This window comes from Corapipo altera, unplaced genomic scaffold (genome assembly GCF_003945725.1).
Source record: "Corapipo altera isolate COAL_440 unplaced genomic scaffold, ASM394572v1 2b, whole genome shotgun sequence".
NCBI lineage: Eukaryota > Metazoa > Chordata > Aves > Passeriformes > Pipridae > Corapipo > Corapipo altera.
In genome coordinates, this window is record NW_020884874.1 from 23,717,241 (window position 1) to 23,731,511 (window position 14,271).

The window sequence follows — 14,271 nt, forward strand, 5'->3', positions numbered from 1 at the left end:
CAGCATCTGTGGGTTCTCAGGTGCTGGGGCTTGTGAGGCTGGGAGGCTGTTGAGTCTCTCTCCACGAGGCTGGCAATGCTTGGGCTGGTCTTGGTCCTTCCTGCCCTTATGTGCTGCAGCTCAACAAATGGTTCCTCTTTAGGGAACCCCACATTTTGTGCATCTGGTATCAGAAGATGCGTGACATTTTCCTTTAAAAGTAAAGGCACCTTAATGTGGAAAACATCTCTTAATGACTAAGAGAGTCAACAGCAAATATTTGCACCCAAAGAATTCAGTTCCTCCCACATCAAAGCAACCTCTCAGAAAACTGATTCTAGACAAACTAAAAAAACAACTAGTGTGCCTATCAAAAGTAATTGTTTTTCTGTTGGAAAAGAATTAAAGACTCACAGGGCCTGAAACTGAGGGTTAAATTTGATTCCTCGTTGCTGGACTGGACACTGGGGTGAGAGAAGGGAAAAACTCTCCTCCTGCTGTGCAGAAATGGCTGCCCTGTTCACACGGCATTGTGGGAAGAGTGATTTATCTCTAACATCTGAGAAGTAAATTCAGGTACAGGTTGAGAGATTTGGGGTTACACAAACATCAGCTCTCATAATTTCTACATCAAGCTGGCTTCGATTTCAGGTGTATTACAGTACCCCAAAGCCACATGCAATTTTTTGCTTCTGCTTTTCAGCACTGATCAAAATAAGCAAGTACCAACACACCTCTGCATAACTACAGTGAGATACAGGAATGTCCCTACTCGCTCCACCAAAAGTGGCAACACTGTGGTCATTGTCAAAAGGTCTGTTTTCACCAACATTTCCTTCTTGTGCCTCTTCAACACTTGCTTTCTCTACAGTAGGAAAAATTATTACAGTCTCCAGATAAGCTCATGTCCCCATGCTTTTACCATGAAATACTACCACATACTGCAAAGAATCTCAGACAAAAGTGCCCAGAGAACCATTCCCCTTCTTGTATAACAAACCCACTGTTTTGAATGCACATTTCTCCACCTCTGCATATATTCGTTATCTCCTCACTGCATTTCAGTAATGACATTTTAAAAAGTCTGGAGAAAATTGGTAGCTGGGTCTGAGGAGGAAATCCAGACTGATGCTCCAGGCTCAGCCCTTGGGTGTTGCACAGCCACCGTGGTGGTGAGCCAGGGTGTGAGCCTCAGCCTGGACAGGCAGCCTCAAGTCTCCTGCCTGCTGGCAGGAAGATACATGACATGGCTGAGGAGTCCTAAGGGGAAAAGGGCCATGGAAAACACATACTGGTACCACTGCCCACAAAACAACCTGTTTCAGAGAAACAGAGAAAGGATGTTTCTCACGGTGGTGGTTCTGGAGAAAAGATTAAAAATATAATGCAAATACAGCCCAAGTGTTCAGAAAAGAGGAAGCAGAAATGGCAGAAATGATATGGAGGTTTGGAGACAGGGTTTAAATCTCTTAATTTCTGATCTTTTTCTTCTCTTTCATGCTTAAGTAACCATTTTCAAATGGCACAGCTAGCAATGCCCATGACTTGTTCCGCAGCAATCTTCTTCAGCCTCCTATCATGATGAAAGTCACCACAATCTGAGAAAACATCTCCTGGGAAGTGATGGCACTAAGTGGGCCAAGCCATGCCTCCTTCAGAGAAGCCGCAAAGCCGTTGAGGGAGCAGCACTTTTAGGAGTGAAGTTTAGGAGAGTGGGAAGAAGACAGCTTCACACAGCCTTAGCTGCTTTTCCCAGCAGAGCAGAGATTGAGAAGGAAAAACACCACAGGCCTCTCATCTTCTCTGGCTTGCCACAAAAGAGGAGTGTATTTTTCAGCAGGATCCTGTGAGTCTGACACCGAACTTAGCTCAAGTGACATGAAATGTTAATGTTTAGGAACAAGGTAGGTGGAGAGGAGGAGGAAAGAAGACATTCATTATTTGATGTAGAATTCATTCAAAAGCTTCTTTTCACAGCCAGAACAAAAATTTCCATTCAGCTCTTTATTTCTGGTAGCCTAGATAGCTTGAACAACTGGAAGAGGGATCTAGAGGGAGTCCTTATCTCTGCCTGCATGGCAAGAGCCCTTCCTCAGATACCTTCAGAGAGAAGTGGTCATATTTTTATAACTGTCAGTCTTCAAATGTAGAATGGGCAGTTGTCCTTGGGGATATTCATACCGGCTTTAGACTTCCAGCCATGGTGCACAGAAGAGATCTGCCTCCAACACCCATTCCACCCATTCTGGTGCTTGCAGAAGCCTCCCAGTGTGGCCCTAGTGCTCCCCACAAGCCTCCAAAACCTCCACATCAAGAAGGTCTTGATGTTATAAACTTAGCAGCTACTATTTAAAATTGGCTGGACCGGGGTATGAAATTCATCCATGTATTTTATGTATTTTTTCTTCTTCATGTCAATCGGAATTCTCCTCCCCTTATGCCTTCTTCTACTTCATGTATTTTAATTTTCTTGCTCTATTTTTTTTTGTTTGGCTTGGTTTTGTCTACGTTACATCTGAAAAACCACTTTTCCCTCACAGGCACCAAAGCAACATCTCTTTCCTGTGTTGTGCTCTTCCCAGCCCCTGTTGTTTCTCTGATAGCCCTTCTGCCTTTGCTGTATTTCCTCACTCTTCCCATCCTTCATTTCTCTCCTCCTTTTCTTTTTTCTTTGATGTTCCTCTTCATCCTTCCTGCCAAGCTGAATGAGGTGCTCCCCTGGGAAGGTGCTTACAAATAGCAGCTGGCCTGTTAGGAAGGTTATATCAGGTTGGGACACCTACACAGAAATCTTTCACCTCCCTTACTATGTTGTTGGCTGGAGTGATTCCTTCTCTTCATTCAGGGTTGCATGCACAGTTCCTTTGTCAAAAGTCAGGAAAATGAAGGTACCACATAGTTTGGGTAGCATATGCTAGTATTAAATGAGCTACATCTGCTTTCTTGTTTTGGGGAGCTGTGCAGAAATCAGAAGCCACAACAACAAAAAAATTGGGAGAGTGTCAAGTGCAGCATTAACAAGAGATTTAAGCTTACCAGTGCTGCTCTCCCTAAGAAAAAGATGCTTTAAAAATGACACTTTCTTACTTTGCAGCTCTGCTGCCTCGAGGGTGAAATCCTCCCCTTTGTGGGATGCCAAGACAGCGTCATTTCATCACTTCAATGCTATTTATTCCCTTAGAAAAGATTTACCCACATTGCACTGGTCTCCTTAAGAGGGATAAATTTCCTCCAAGTACAATCTCAAAGACAGGGTTTCCACTGCAATGGAACCAAGCCTTTTTTTAAGAAAAAATATATTCCTGCTGCAGTTTAAAACAAACAAACAAACACACACCCCCCCTCAAAGCAAACAAGCAAAAAAAACACACCCAAAAAAACAAAGAAAGGAAGTAAAGAATACAGATTAAGAGAGATATGAATTTTATTCCTCCTCTCCTCTTGCACAGCAACTTCCAACTGCAGAGCTATATTCTTCCCCTAGTTAAACAGAGAAACCTTGCTGAAATCTATAGAGTAGATCCACTGATATTTTCTGGCTGCTTTGACTATTTTAGCAATGCAAAGCAGCTGTAAATCCAGTTCAACTTGCCATTTCTGTCAGCTTTACCATGCCAGATTAGCGCTGCTGTTAGCCTCAGAAATACCAACATCTGGAGGTTCCCCTGCTGTCCAGTCTGACTTTTAACCTTGCATATCTGCAATTCATCCCCCCATCAGCACAGCTGGCAGGATCAGCCTGAGGTAGTTCTTTACCCTGAGCAAAATACATTTGTCACAATCCCCCATCCTACATTCCTGCAGTCAACCAAGCAGATCAAACAAAATTCATATAATGACCAGCTCTCAGTTACTCCCTGGCTGATTTCCCGGTTGTTCTGGAGGGTGACTCCTGACCCTGACTGGGAGCAGGTGCCTTTCTAGTGCAAGTCTGTGAATCCAAGTTGGCTGGCAAAACAAAATACACTGTTTCCTTGTACTTTTATATTTCTTTAGATGTCAGGAAACAGAGCTAAAAGTCTTGTTTCCTGCTCCTCAGCCAGAGGAGGTGAGGAAACTGGATGTAGATGTAGAGAAAGGCAGAAAGATCAAAAAGATCAAGGAAAATAATAATAATAATAAAAAAATACCAAAGAAGCAAAAACAAACCAACCAACCACTGCTTCACTTTGCTCTGTAAAGCAGTACGTCTTGGAAACAATATGCCCCCCCACCCCCATTCCAAGTCTTTCTCTCCAGGGACATACAGCTGTCTCAGGAATTAATAGCATTTTCTTGCAACATTCAAGTGCTGCTGCACTTACAGTCTTATAAAAAAACCTTAACAGCCTCTTCATTTGCTTTTTGCCTGAGAAAACCTTATGTAAAAAAGAATCAGAGAGCGCTGGGGGGGAGGGGGGGAAGAGCGGCAGGTGTATTCATGTCAGTTTGATTTTCTAAGAACAAAGGCTTTATTTATACATAAATAAATAAACGGGAAATATTTTGGCATGTTTTATTTTCCCCCAGCTCACTCCCAACCCCTCACTCCGAACGCATTAATACATACACCTTCAGCACAGTCAGGCTCTTCGTGTTGCCATGGAACTGAAGCCTTTGCAGTTTGGATGGTGATGTACGCCAGGAAGCATACTGTTCTTACACTTCCTATAGCAGAAGCAAAATCACTGCATAGCATTAACTCCCTTAGTATTTAAGGCATTCAGTGTCTTTCTTGCCTGCTCGTCTTCACACAGTTTGCGTTTTCTATCTTACCACACGCAAAGGAAACACATTTGACACAGCTGTTCTCGTTTTCATGAAGTCAATAGCCCACATGCTGAGCACATTATAGAAGGTCCACAAGACTATGGTCTTCCTCTTTTTAATAAGAGGCTGTTTGCAGGCATGCAGCAGCTGAGACAAGGGCTGCAGAAAGCATATGGCTATGAAATATATGTGGATACAGAAAAGTATTATATTTCAAGATAGCACTTGAGCAGATTTTTTGAAACCTCGTTAACATATTTATTGCTAAAGCTCTTGACGCTCCTTCTGAATATTCTTTTCTACTCATTTGACTGGACAAATTACAGTATAAAGCCCTTGCAGCAGGCACCAAATCTTTCAACACCTTTTTTTCATAGCCTAGGCTGGTGGGCTATCAGTGCTGAGCACAGCTTTGGGCACTTCAGTTAGAGAAAAATATAGTCAGTACAATTCTGTGTCATTCTAAAGATGTAGCCTGCAGTGATTATCTTCAGCAGATCTGAGCCTTTTGCCAAATCTTCTGAAAATGCCTGTACCCAAATTGCAAATACATAGATTTTTATGTTCAAAGCAAAAACTGGATACACAAATATCCAAGTTCATTATAAAAAGATTACCATAGTAAATAAATAAATAAATTAACAAATAGCCATCCATGTACATAAACACTGAATCTGTACCTGCAGAAACAGCTGGAAGCCAGTCCATGTCTGAAGCCAACTTTTGTCCCAAGTTAAATATTTGCATAGTATTAAGCTTAAAATTAAAGCATTTGCTGAAGAAACTTGCTGACTTGTATATATGAAAAAACAAGAGGGAATTTACTGTCCCTGCACACTGGGGCAGATTCTTGGGATGCCTTCTCCTTCCCATGAATTCCTGGACAGCAGAGAGACAGATAGACTACCGACGAGGGAATTCCCCTTTTGGTTTCCGGAGGATTTTGTGTGCAGGCTGGACAGAGAGGCAATAACCCAGGTAGTGATTTTATGAAGGCAGCATTTGTTGCTTTAGTGCCTGCCCCTCGACCACCTGGTAACACTCCTTCCTTTTAGCGTTGTCCCCAGCACAGAAAAGACCCATTCACCCAGTGCCTCCATCCTGTGCCACTCCTGGCCCCCAGTTCCTGGTGGCTGGGCCAGCATGCTGGCCACTGGCAAGCTCCAGCCACTCACTGCCCTGGGGATGTAGACCGGGGGCTGCTCATAGAGGAGCTTTCTGAGACAGGGTTGGCCTCTGGCACCCCCCTACTTGCCAGCATAAAACACAAAAGCACTGCTGTCTCTCTGTCTGTCTGTCTGGGCAAGAGCAAAGTGGCTGGTCCCCTGTTCCCAGGTATTAACGGGTGCACATGAGACTGTGTGAGTGCCTGTGCTTTCAGATTCCCTCTCCTGCCCTCCGCTGAGGGAAGAGCTGTGCTGGCAGCATAAGTTCCCTCTCCTCCTTTCATTCTCAGGAAGCGTCTGACAGTCACACGTCCCCATTGCTGAGTCCAGTACCTCAGGTTTACGAAAAGGCTCTCACCATCAGTTTTCTAGTTACAGGAAAATGTATACTGTGCTGTGATGAAAGGCCAGTGCGATGTCAAGGGCATTAAAAGGACTCCAGGGACTGATTAGAGTCAAAAAGGAAAGGATTTATGATGGTTAATAAAGTTAAATCTGCCAGGGTCCTGCTTATTCTTTCCAACTGCAGGTAACCAGATCTTATAGAAAAAATTATTAAAGTGTTGCAAGTTTTTACCATCTCCTTTGAAAGAAAACCTTTGTTTTGCTGTGAAGCACCTGGCCAGGTGAGAGAGGAAGAGGAGACACATCACCTGCCCTGTGCCTTGGGTGGACAGCAAAGACCTTGGTACCAACCAAGAATGTCACCTGAACAGTCCCCAGTGGGTCCCTACCACACCTGCAACACCAGCCTCCGGTCGGTGACTGGGACAGGGATAGGACATTCACACACCATGGAGCACCAGACTGTGCCTCAGCAAGGGACATCGGCAGAGAGGGAAGAAAAGCTTCTCCCTCTGTCAGCACCGCACGTCAACATGGGAAAAGGACAGAGCAAAGAAGGAAGCTCTTGCCTCTCATTCCCAGTCTGGTGTCACATATGCACCTTCTGCTGAAGAATGAAATCTAATTGGATATCATAGGACTGCTCTGAAACTTGATTAAAATGCCTTATAATCTAACGTGCCCAGAAGTTAACATAACAAAACGCTGGAACAGGTTGCCAAGAGCAGCTGTGGATGTCCCTTCACTGGAAATGTTCAAGGCCAGGTTGGATGGTGCTCTGAGTAACCTGGTTGAGTGGAAAGTGTCCCTTCCCATGGCATGGAGGTTGGAACTAGATGATCTCTAAAGGTCCCTTCTAACCCAAGCCATTCTATGATTCTAAGACATTAACGATGTTCCACATTGAAATAATAACACTGAGAGAAGGCAAAGCAAGGCGGAGAGCCAAATCTTCAAAAACCTATTGGGAATTTTGTATCCATATCTAAATTACATGCACTTTATTGGATCTCAAGTTTTCATTTTTCTACCGCTTAATAATCACAAATTATATATACCCTTTCCATTTTGTCATTCTTTCACTATATTACATCAAATTTAATTTCCTGTGGAAGTGTGTAATCTTTTCAGCTGTCACTGTTCTCAGAAGCTTTTCTGTAATAAGCAGAGCCCTGTCCTCTGGCAGGTCGATCTTTTATGAGCTGTGCTCCTGCAGATTAGTTTCCTGAAATGTTTGCAATGCTATATGAGAAATGGCAAAAGAGGAAAACCGAAATAACACCCAAAAGGAAACACGAACATGAAAACCTTCACTTCCTTCTGACTGCTGTGTTCACTGGTCAAAGGAAATTTCATTTTGATTTGGGTAGATGGCAAATCCTTGAAGGTTATTACCATGTATCAGAAACTTCACAAGGTGCGAGACACAGCATCCCTTGCCCTACAGTTTATTAAGAGCACAGCTGCGAGATGGCTGCTTGTTCTTTGTGCCTAGGGAACATGGAAATCTGCAAGCAGTCACCATTCTGACAGCCACCTCTCCCCACCACCTGCCTTCAGCTCTCTGAGAGGTCCCCTCCACAGGCAAAAAGCTGCATTCCACCAGAAAAATGAAAATGTCAACCAAGATGCATTCATGCTTTTCATACCTGTGATGGCAGAAAAGCAGACCAGCTGGTCCGCTGGGTCTCTTCCAGACCTCTGCCCCTGCAGGACATGTAACTCATCCTCTTCAAATCAGTTTTCCTTTACCAATGCTCACACACATCCCAAAACAACTTTACAAAAACACGTACCAAAAAATAATTCTGAATCTTTAAAAATTAATCAACTCAGAAGAAACATGAGCAAAAGAGATTCTTAATCCTATATCCCTCCTGAAAAGGTGCTTAGATATGGATGACAGAGGAGACATCTGAACAAATATAAAAGGTCTGCAAAGGGTCACGTTAATGATATTTGGCCAGCACAGACCTACTGAGGGTGGATACAAAGGCATGCTAGAACCCCTGTTAGCATAAGCACATGCAAAGCTCTCTCACTTCAATGTCGCCTCTGGGAGCTTCTCTTCAAACTGTCCAGCCAGATTTGGAAACCTGTGCCATCCAGCACACAGGTTACCCAGGTTGTGAACTGCTCTCCCAAAGCACACTACATTGACCAGTGAAGTATGATCTTTCTCCTCCTGCTCCCTGTAAGACTTTTATCTTGCTTTCCCTCTCTCAGATCACGGCTGTAGGAGCAGATCATCCATATTTCTGACAAACATTGTCTTCAAAATTGCATCTAAAAATACAATGTGTTAAACCCAGATATATACTTTTGGAGCAAACAGTCATGTCCCCTCATCACTTTTTAACTTTGGAAGCTAGACAAGTATTGCAATAATTGAGCCCTCTTCTGGTTATTTTGTCTATCCATTTCCTTGTAATTCTGTTTTACGCTTGTATCTTTAATACTTAATCTCTAAGAAATGGCTAATCGGTAAAAAGAAATCCATGCAGAGAACATTACTTTAACAGTAGTCTCAGGTGTTACGTGGAGTGCAATCCAACTCCCATCAGCATGAAAAAACTTTTTTCCACCAGCTTCAGTGGAAGTTGCACTGGGGCCATAAATCAGATGAAGATGCTCCAAGCTAATGGCTATGTGGTGTGCTACGAACTGCTTTAGGACATAAAACAATGATGTACCCACTCTCATAATAACATTTTTCCATGGTTTTAAAGGACCTGAGTGTGTGTCAACAATTTCAAGTCAGAACAGTAGAAAAGAAAAACATGCCAGCTATCAGTGACTTTAGATTTTTGGCCTCATAGGCCATAAACCGAACAGCCTCACTTAACCAGATGTGGATCTCAGTCTCCATTTTCCTACACAGGGTGAGGAAAAAAAAGTTCAATATATGGATTTAATTCCCATTGAAATCTTGGTCAAATATGGTGGGTGATGTAAAGATAAACATCAAGGGAATAACTGCCATCATCTGACTGAGTTTGGTAAAATTGAGTTAATTTACACTTCTTTAGGGATTCACTGGTGTGTGAAATTAATCAAATTTAGACTGACCATAAACTGAAAATGGAATGAAGGAGGAAAGCAATTAAAGACCCTTCCTAAACGCAAAAATAGTACTGCTGTAAGCACAGCAAAACAGTTAAAGTATAGATCCATTCACGCTATTGCTACCACCGCCTTCTGCTTGAAGAAGAGAATAATCTTCTCTATATCTACATATCATCACTGTACCAGTATAACTTCATCCAAAGGAAACATCGGTAGAATGTTTCTACCAATATCTGTAAACAAATACATGTTGAAACAGTTCACTCTTCTGCGTACAGATCAGGCCTAACAGATAAACATGTGCTGGAACAGCTCGGTGTAACTGATTGTACATGTGGCTTAACATTTACTTCAATGACTTTTAGCACCTTCATGTTATTGTTTCTGTGTTGTTCCAACAAGCGATGGTTAATGTAAGATGCAGATGTTCACATACCGTATACTTATGAACAACTGGTTCCCAGAGATGTGGCAGTGATAACATTGTCATTGTACGATTCAGAGTAGCTCACTGTAGATCACATGTCAGAAGAAGGTCCCACCTGAAAAGATAACAAATCCAGATAGTAAGTTTATCATATTCAGGGGTTTACATCAAGCTCTGCTAATACATTTGGGCATTTTCAGATATTCCTCCTGTGCGTTAACAGGGTCTGTGCTCTTTCCAGGCTCACAGAAGACATTTTGCCATTCACACTGGCAAGGAAAAGTGCCCTGATGTAACCAAACTACTTTGGCCCACTGCTCCAGACCAGATTTCAAGCATGCTATCAAAGCAGTGAAAACTAGTTTACAATGATAAAGCAGAAGCTGTTACTGTCTGGTTGACAGATACAGAATTTCAGATTTCCCATTTGTCAAGTCCTTGGAAAGCATGTAATTCCTTTCACCAGTGCATTGCCAGTTTGGCTTTACCTTTCCTTTTTTTTTTTTACCTTAACATTGAAAATCACTGGTTTGGAAGAAGAAGCAACACTGGAGCTCTCTTGTGAACTATTCCCTTGAAATCAAGGGGTCTTAAGAAAGCAATGACTACAATCACCTTATTTATAATCATTTGATAATTTCAAAGCACTTGCTAAGTGAGTTTTGTTTTAAATATTTCGGTAGGTAACCAATATAGATATGGAAAATGAGTTTGTACTAGCAGCATTGTCTCCAATGACAAGACACACTGCAGCAAACGAACGAACCTTCCAGTTTAAGAGCTGAAAAAGTTTTTTCTTATTCAAACTGTAGGCAAAATCACAACTGATTGAAATAAATGTAGGTTCAGGCAACCTAAAACTCTACAGCATTACATAAAGAAAACTCATTTGGACTGTGCATCCCCATAAATAAGTGTTTGAAATAAGAATTAAGAAACTCTTACTTGTTAATTGTATTGACTCACACTGCGAAGCATGAGGATGTAGATGAAGTTGTAAAACACAGCTATTGATACAAAAGTCAGATTAGTTGGGTTCTCTTGATTTTGAAAATGTGAGTAATACGACTTACAGAATAGTCAGACATATACCGACACATGCAGGTACAGACACACCCACAGAGATAAGAAGTCATGTAAGAGATAAAGCTGGGGGCCTTATCTTTTTCATTCAAGTCTCCCCAAACAGAAGCTGCTCTTCCTGCTGCTCTACAAGCTGCACCTCATCCTATGATGGGGTTTTCAAGAGGAAAGTCTAGTAAATAACATAGAATTTTCAAGAAATTATGGTTTCAGATTTTAGCCACAGTTTAATTTTTTTAAATTACTCTAATGCTTCTTTGACTCTTTGTACCTCCAAAGAGGCTTGGCTCTTGCCTTTATTATGCTTCACTGACCAGCCACAACACCCTGCCGTTCACTAGCACCATGTACATCTTCGTTTGCTGCCACCTAAGCAAGTCAGTGTCTCCTATACTCTGTATTTCATCTTCAGTAACAAGCGTAAAACCATGTAAGACTAAGTTACACAGCACATACTCCACGGTACAAAACAACAAAAAAAAATTATCAGTGAAGGGTGCACTGCCCATAGGTATGATGCTAAAATGTAATATCTAATGTTTGCCTGCTCTGAAACAGTATAAATACAAGTAGACAAGCACAATCAGAATAGAGTAGCACACATATGTGTCAGGATACCCATACTTAAATGCCAGACACTGAAGTGAGTTGCTGAGCAAAAGCATGGGACCTAGCAGTAGTGAGGAAAACAGTGGAGCAGTGACTGCCAGCAGTGCCCAGAGGCAGCTCTGGTTGGCAGAAGGCACAGGGCTCTGCCATACTCCATTGCCAGGATTTCATCTACACTCCCTTTCATCGGGAAGAGCCTGTCGGAATAGGCTGGCTGAGGATGAGGCACTGTCTCATTCATTCACTCGCCTTCATCCTGTAACCGCAGCAGGAGCTCCTTCTCTTTCACTGACAGCCACCTCTGACTGCTCAAGCAACAAATGGTCACTGGGAAATTCATGGAGGTTTGACGTGTGTGAATCCAGTGTTGGTTGACATAGGGAAGATGGAGCAAAGGAAGGATGGCAGGGCTGCACCACAGGATGGGCTGGGGACCGTGTCAGATAGATCTGTTCTATTGAACTGCGTAAATTCTGTTTCCTAATAACTCTATTTTTCCTACAAAAGCAATTTGTTTTCAACCCACTGTAGGCTTAGAAAGAAACGTCCTTCCCAGGGAAATCATTTGTAGTGTCCTCTCCACAGAAGGATAAACATGGCCAACTGTCTTCAACAGAAAAATCCAGTAAGACGTGCAACACATTCTTTTTCTCTTGTAGATTTATTTGGAGTGATTTAATTAATCTACTGCTAATGACTGCACCTAATCATTTACCTTGCAAACTACCAGAACTTTTCAGTGAATAATTTATTTAAACATTTTTCCTTCTTTTTTTTCTTGCTGCCTGTTAACAGTACTGTTGGAAAACAAATGCTGTCATGAATACTTTCATTTTGAAGTCCTAAATCATCCCATGAACTGAAAAGAATGACCACCAAGGAGCTATATAATGAACAGAAATATACAGCAACACATGGAACCAAGTGAAACACAGTCTTTCATCTCTAGTGAATCAGTTCAAACCTAATTCACGTTGGTAGCTGTCACCAGCTACCATTGGCTTCTTGCTGTTCAGTGTCCTGTAGGAAATTAGTTTGTAATTCTCTATCTGATTCCATTTTGCTCAGATCGCTTCACTGAGTGTTTATCCTCTTCCTTGGTCAGGTCAAAGCCATGGTCTAGATTTTCAAGGTCATAAGTCATGCCCCATTTCAGAGCTTTACTGCCCCTCTGCTCACAGTTGAGATGGAGAGATCTCAGAGATCATATAGGAGAAAGCCAAAACTGCTCAAAACAAACCACTTCTGGTGGAGCAGGAGGCATTAAGGAGCAACTGATAAGAGCTGATATAATTACTCACGACCCTGACAAATTTCAAGATCTTTCTGGCAGAGACTTCCTAGTGCCTTATCTTTGGTGAGAAACAAACACTAAAGTCCCAAAAATACACTTAAAAATCACGAGTCCTAGGAGTACCTGTTTAAGGCAAAGGTAAAGTCATTCTAAATGAAACAGAAGCATGGAAGCTGTTGTGAAATCTCAAAATGAAAATTATGTGGGAGGTATTTAAGGATGTGTTTCTGGAAATTATGGAAATAATTAGTGTTAACAGGAGTACATTGGGGACCCAGCACTTAAAATCTTAGTGGAAGAAAGAATGGGAACTAAACATATAAATCAATATAGTCCCTACAGAAAGAGAGAATGGTAAGAAAATATACACAGTTCCTGTCCAAACCATTCATTTTCTATAGATAGACAGTGGTAACCTCCAGTGCTATCAATTAAGACCTTCATTTTCAAAAGCAATGTTTTAAGGAAATGCAGTATTACGCACAGTAAGAAAAATTAATGGAAGCTGAAATGAAATTTTTGGTCCTAATAATTCCACATATGTGTGCCATCACTTCTTAAAACTAAGTCTACAGGTCTTAAGACAATCCTAAAACTGCATTTATACATACTAAACTACAGATAAGTTACTCTCTCAACCTAAAGAACTCCTTTCTTACAAAAAAGTACAGCACTGAAGAAGCAAATATGCAATCTTTTGTATTATAAATATTTATATCAATGCACACAGCATAGTCACACCAACAGAGCTACAGAGGCCTAAAAAACAGGTATTTAGAAAGTACCTACAAAAGCACTGCTGTGCTCTAGGACTCCTTGGAGTTTTAGCAATTCTTTCTCCACTTTCAATATATACTATTTGCTTATTTGAAAAATGAACAAGGATTTATGAAATGGACAAGTAGCTAAACCAAATGCTTGGATCGATTATATACAAGCATTGAGTCATTTACTAAAATCAGGTCAGGAGGTATTATGCCTCAAAAACTCCCCAGATACATATAATAGAATATATTTGATTATGAATTTTATGAAAAACTCTAGCTTCTCATTTCAAAAAAATATACCCGTTAATAGCCATCAGTAAATTTAAGTCTCAAGTATTACTTTCCTGGTACCTGTTTTTCTGTTTTACAACTTCAGCATTATTTCAGTAAAGGTGAGAAAGCTGGTATTTGGTTCTCTCTCTGGCATCAGAAGCTACATTACAGATACAACTGCACTTGCATATTTTACTATGCAATACAAAAAATGGATGGAGGAATTAACTGCCTGTAAAATATATCAGACTGAAACCCATGCAGACTGAAGCCCTCCTCTCTGTACAGAACAAGTATGGTGCACAATGCTGATGCAAATTTCTTCTCAAACCATGTCTCCCCATACACTCCAGATATACTCTAGAAGGAATATAAGCAACAGTTTCTCAGTAACTGGAAACTACATTGCTGATAACAACAATTCAGTTCCGCATTTGTAAGGTCCAAACACAAATAAGTCAAATCAACAAGTGGGAGGGCAAGCAGGAAGAGAATGAGAGAAGAAAAATGCAG

The 14,271-nt window shown here is 41.4% G+C and overlaps 1 protein-coding gene across 7 annotated transcripts in view; it reads right to left on the reverse strand.

Moving 5' to 3' along the window:
* Nucleotides 1-14,271, reverse strand: part of HIVEP2 (human immunodeficiency virus type I enhancer binding protein 2) — a 140,055-nt gene that overhangs the window by 94,855 nt on the left and 30,929 nt on the right. For 4 of the 7 annotated variants that reach the window (XM_027669347.1, XM_027669339.1, XM_027669330.1 and 1 more), the window contains exon 2: nt 9,742-9,847. The gene's annotated coding sequence lies outside the window, so the exon portion shown is untranslated. Of the gene's footprint in view, nt 1-9,741; nt 11,518-14,271 lie in introns of those variants that run through there. The other 3 variants (XM_027669381.1, XM_027669367.1, XM_027669322.1) reach the window with 2 other exon arrangements.